Below are 6279 nucleotides of genomic sequence, written 5' to 3' on the forward strand. Positions count from 1 at the left end.
TCAAAAACTAAACAAATATTTAAATTACTAAAGTCTGCATTAAGAATTATTTTCAAATTAAAAATTAAAAAACCACGCCAATCCTGTAAAAAAATATTTAAAAATTACCAATTTATGACCTTTTACTCAATTTATATTTATGAAACATTACTATTTTTAAAGAACAACTTTGAGAAATTCTGGAAAAATGATGAATTTTGTGAGAAGAATTTTATGAAAAACATCTTTACTACAATGGAAGAAAATTATTTAACAAACTATCAACTAATATTGGAAACTTAAAATTAAAAGAATAAAAAAAACTAAAAGAAATCCTTACTGAAAATCCAATCTACTCTATTGAAGACTTCAATGAAAAATGCATCCAAATTTAAAGAGTTTGATTTAATATTAAATCTAATTGTACTGTCGATACAATTTATATTGTCAAGACAATCAAGTAATTATTTACTTTATTTTATTTATGCTAATATCAAAAGGAATTATTCTGCAACAGCCAAAAATGTGTGCCCTCTACTTCAATATGCTATGCAGTAAAATTATTTGAAAATAATATTACCACTTTATAAGCACTTTTTTAAGATATTGCAGTGAATTTCGACAGCCTTTGAAAATAATTGTTTGTTCCAAAAAACATTTTACGGCTAAATGAGTTTTTAACTCTTAAACATTGTTGAGTCCAGTTGGACTGATAAAAAGCTCATCTATTGTGGCGTGGAGGTAAATAGTCTTTAACTTAACTCTTAAACGTTGTTGAGTCCAGTTAGACTGTTAAAAAACTTATCTATCGTGACTTGGAGGTAAATAGTCTTGAACGTTGTTGAGTCCAGTTAGACTGTTAAAAAACGTATCTATCGTGGCTTTGAAGTAAATAGTCTTGAACTTAACTCTTGAACGTTGTTGAGTCCAGTTAGACTGTTAAAAAACGTATCTATTGTGGCTTGGAAGTAAATAGTCTTGAACTTAACTCTTGAACGTTGTTCGAGTCCAGTTAGACAGTTAAAAGACTTTATCTATCACAGCTTGGAGGTAAATATTCTCATCCAAATATTTCAATATTTTTTTGTCCAAATATAAAAACCTTATATGAGAATTTTACTTAAGTGATTTTACGTTTTTCGAGCATGTAGCAAATCTTTTTCATCCTTAAAAACATCCCCAGTCCTCTTAAACACTCAATAACTTCAATCTTTTATCTATAACTTAAAACTAACTACCGTACCATATATGAGTACAAGGACCCTACTATTACGGTGCTTCACTTCCCCAAACACATTGATTGATGGTGAATATCAGAACGGCTGGCAAATCTAGTTTGTGCCACTGCTCAATGTCGGGTGACACTGCTATTTTTGTTACCATCGGACTCTCTTAAGTAGTTTTGAATTCTGTATTCAAGTTTATTTAGTTATTTCACAGCAGAAGAGAATATTGCTAAGTAATAAATATAAAATTTTTTTATTTTTCCAACATCTTGCATCGTTTAAGATTTGTGCCATGTTTACGGTTGTTTTCACGACTGTCTCTCGTTTCGTTAGTTTAGTAATTTACAGTTAATGTTTCATTTTTCTATATAAGTAAGTTCAAACAATACTAAAACTTGTGTTATGACTTGATGTGGATACAAGCTTAATGTTAAGACAAGCTTGATACTTTGGGTGATAAAATAATTGTAATCTTATTTTTTGGTACTTTTTTGTTTATTTGAAACTAAATTACAGCTGGAAATATTTAAATTGAGTCGTAAAATCAAAATAGTACGTAAAGTATGTAATATGTAAAGTAATTCAAGAACAAACATTCAATTTCACGTGATCAGTATTACAACTTAAAAATATATAATATGTTTTGTATTTGCGATTGATAGATTTAAGCTTCACAATTAAAATGCCAAACTGTTTTGGTTACCATTAAATGGATTCAGAAAATTGTTTATGAAAAATGTACTTGTAAAATTTAAAAAAATTTGATCCCATAGTTGCTAGTCTTGTCTTTTATAATAAGGAGTGTATTTTTCTATTTTTCTATGGCCTACTGTTTATAGGTGAATCACTGGTAATTCAAAGTGAGTTTCAAAAGTAAGCCTGGAGACCACCAGTAAAATATTCTTGTTTAGAGAGTTTGGCTCCTTTTTATAAATTTATATATAACCACATTGTATTAGATAGTGTAAGAAAGTTGTAAAAATTGTTTAAAGTTTCTAAAAACAATATATTTCAGTGGTGATAAACATCACATTTATATACTTGAGTGTATTTTTAATATCCCCACTTAAGAGAACAGTTCTCTCCCTATACCTGGGATAAACAAAATCAAATAAGTTAGTTAAATAGTAACTTCTTGAATTATTTATACACAACTTGATAATTTGCATTAATGTTGTCAATTATTTGAGTTTTGTTTACACATTTTTTTTAATGTTATTGGTATGAAAATTATAACAGACTCTCTTATAGTAGCTGTGATGTCAACATTTTTGTAGTAAATGTTGACATCATAGCTACTTTAAATTCTCAAGCTGCATAACACTAAAATTCAATTAACAGTTCATCGCTCATATTTTCTTCAGTGTCATATGGAATTCTTGTTAGGGGAAATTCGTGCAACAGGAAAAAAGATGTTAGGGCTTTAAAAGAAAGCAATCAGAATCATAGTATAAAAGTACACACAAGGTCATGTAAAACAATCCTCCAGGAATTTCAAGTTTTTTTTTATGAGTATATTTTAAAGACAGTACCTATTTTAAATTGCCCATTTTCAGGGAGAGACACACATCATGTATCCAACACTAGGCATAAGAACTGGTTGCCTACCGATAGATAACGATACAAAGAATGAACTGATATACAAATTAAAAAAAAATACAAATCAACAACACATTTGATGAAAAGGTAAAGGACGCATGGTCAATAGGACATAGTCATTAGGTTGATTTGACAGTAACAAAATATTTTTTTTTTACCTTACAATATCCTTGTTTGGTGTTGGTAGGCAACTACATGTTTCGTGGCAAGTGCCACATCATCATGTTAACCTCTTCTCAGGTTCGTCATAAACTTAAAATACAAAACACTGAACACACGTAAAAAGATTTATTAGGTATTTAATTGATTATTTTATTAATATAAAGCAATATCAAGAAGTAGGATGATGAATTCTGATTTGATAGTGAGTGAATGACAGATCAAATTGTTAAAGCTTGTAGGAAATGTATCTAGAATTTTAATATTCATACCTTTGTAAATGAAAGCAAAAAACAATATTAACAAACAATTCAGTAAAATATTTTGTCTGGTCTAGTGGTAGATAAAGTGTTCTACGGGGTTCCCTATTTGGATATCTAAATATATAAAAGGCAAAGCCCTCACTGACTGTCTCACTCACTCACTCATCACTAATTCTCCCACTTCCCATTTACCTAGGAGGCTGAAATTCTGTACACCGATTCTTTGGGCATTAAATAGGAAAACTAAGTAGTTTTTATTCTGATCGGGCTTTCGGGCTCCGCCCCAGTGGCTCTGGAGTTTCCCATATTAACCTTATGATTTTTCATATTTAAAAGGAATGAATGAATCTATCAGCTGTTTCAATTAAACAAGTTGATTCTGTTCTATGATGTTCAATAGCATTAAAGTTACAAGGATTACCAACAGGGTGCAGCATTAATATTTTTTTAAATTTATGACTGCAGCCAATTTGCAACCAAAAGGTGAGTGAGCGTAGCGAACGAACTTCGACCTGGAAGCGAGTTAGCGTAGCGAACGAGCTAACCTGAAGGCAAGTGAGCGGAGCGAACGAGCTCCAATCTAAAGGTGGTGAACTTCAACCAGGACGTGATTGAACCACGCAAACAAGCTCACTTGTGAAGTTAAACAGGGCAAAGCCCGCGGGTACAGCTAGTTTATTATATTTGTTCATACAAAGAAAATTCAATATCCCACTGATTCTCATTCAAAATTTGAAACTGGACCTCTGTACCATGGAATTAAAAATCAATAATGATTTACTTCATCCTTACAGAACATAATCAAAATAAATTTACATCCAAACTAAAAGAGGCATAGAGCCAAACAGCTTATTATGAAAACCATACTTTTTAAAGTTAAAGTTCCTGTCACAAGCTGTAGAAATAGTATTTAGAAATCTTTGTTCTAGAAAGAAGAAAAAAAAGATGTAAACTTTTTCCTTGTTAGCCTTCTTATGCATCAGTTGGACCTTGCTGACAGGTTTTTTTTTTAACTTAGTGAGGCCAAGCTGTTGAAATTTCTATAATAAATATATTTGAAATGTACTTGAATTAAAGACAAATGTTTAAGGCTTTACACACGAGAACTTGGTAAGGGCACTTGGGAACCTGCTGGTATGTATGTTTGTACCTGACAAGCTTGGGAATTACTTTTGTAATAATTCTGTGTCAGATATTGGGAATCACTTTTGTAATTACTGAGTCGGGTGTTTGTGTGGAACAAATAATTGTCTAATGTCAGAGTTGAAACAGGATCCAGTAACTATGGTGCTCATTCATTTATCTGATAATGATCTTCACACTATGGACATTGGCTCAAAACTGAACAGGAATAGTCATATGTAGACCAAGTATGCACAAAATTAGCAAAAGTGATACTGCCTTCTATGGAAGTTGAAGGCTGAAGCTACTTTATTGACACACTTGAATACCTGTTGGTCATCTAAACTACCCTATTCCATCGCCACATAACATACAAAATCTTCTTACGGGGATATAATTTCAAATTTTAAGAATCTTATATGCCGGAGAAAGCTGTGAGAATGATGACTCAACAAGTCAACAACGATCATATTGTCGTACACTTTTGGCATTCAAACCCTCTTTGGCAATTTCTTCTCAGCTACATTCTCCACTTGCCCATTGAAAATTTTTCAATAGATTTTCGGGTGAAGTGTGTAATTAACAATTGAAAACAAGACTTTTCAGCCTGGATTTTGAAGAAAAGTTTTGGCTCTCTAAAGAATTCTTTGAGGGCCCATTCTTTAGGCTTATAACGGTAAAAAGGTATACCTATTTAATTTGCAGCTCAATGAAAATTATTTTGAATATTGTATTTCTTATTTGTGTGAGTGAGAAGTAAGGACGTATTTTACAAGATGATCTTTCCACATAATGGTGCGAAGGATTGCTATGTGAGGATATAAAGGTAGGTATTGAACTTTTGCTTCAGTTTTTTTAGTACTCAAGACCACCCTTTTCAATTATTCAATTATTTCAAAAGTTTGTTGGACAAAACTCTATGATAAATTCTCCCCCCCCCCCCCTATTTTGTTAGTGTCTCCCTTGGGTATTATTAACATTTGTAAACACGTTCTTAGTGGCTTGCCTGAGTTTATGATCATAACACTCACCAGCCAACCAATAAGATTTATAGGTTTGGTGGGTGCGTTAATTTCCCTTCTATACATTTTAAATACTATGCCGAGATTAATCAATCGTCCTATGAGTGGGTGGAAATCAGCTATAATAATAGTAGATCTCAGATTTGAACTATACCGTATTGTTGTTTTGCTTGGCTGTGAGTTGGCTGCAACCGAAGCTGAAAGGAGACTATTATTTACGGACAACCCTGGTATTGTGAAACATAACTGTATCGACTCCAAAGTCATCCCGTTTTGCCGACTCAATTAATGAATGATTAAATTCAAAGTTGGGATTGGTTGGACATTGGTCAAATGTTTACACAAATAAAAACTGTTGATCAGAGGTCATCATAATTAGAGAGAATTTGGCTGGAGTAGTAATCACAATGGAATAAGCTCTAGTTAGTGTTGCTGTTGCATGTTGCAACAATGATCGATCTGTTCCGGCTGTTTGCCACCCCCCCCCCCATTAGAAAATTTCCTGCTCACCCCGCACTGGTAGGGACGGGGATCAATGAATGAGATAGAGTAAAACAACGAGATTACATTGGATGGATGATGTGACAGAATAGTGATTCACCCATTCACCGTTTAAAAAAGCTGTGTGTTTTAAGAATTATATTCCCACTATAATACTCATTTATCAAAAGCTAGGTGGCAACATTTAAAGCCTTTATAGAAAGAAGAGTGATTATTTTATATTACGTTTATTTGTATTATTAAGTTGTACGCGCATTTATAAAATTATAAGCTGCATCTCAAAGTACACATTACATGATATACAAGTGATATGTTAACTAGTTGTAATGGTTACACTATTAAGCGTTTGCCAACCTGTTCAATATTATTCTTTTTCTTTCTATAATTCCCTAGCAATCTGATCCAATA

The sequence above is a fragment of the Macrosteles quadrilineatus genome, unplaced genomic scaffold (genome assembly GCF_028750875.1).
Source record: "Macrosteles quadrilineatus isolate MER2022 unplaced genomic scaffold, UCM_ALF_1.0 Scaffold_7__1_contigs__length_78375512, whole genome shotgun sequence".
In the NCBI taxonomy this organism is placed as follows: Eukaryota; Metazoa; Arthropoda; class Insecta; order Hemiptera; family Cicadellidae; genus Macrosteles; species Macrosteles quadrilineatus.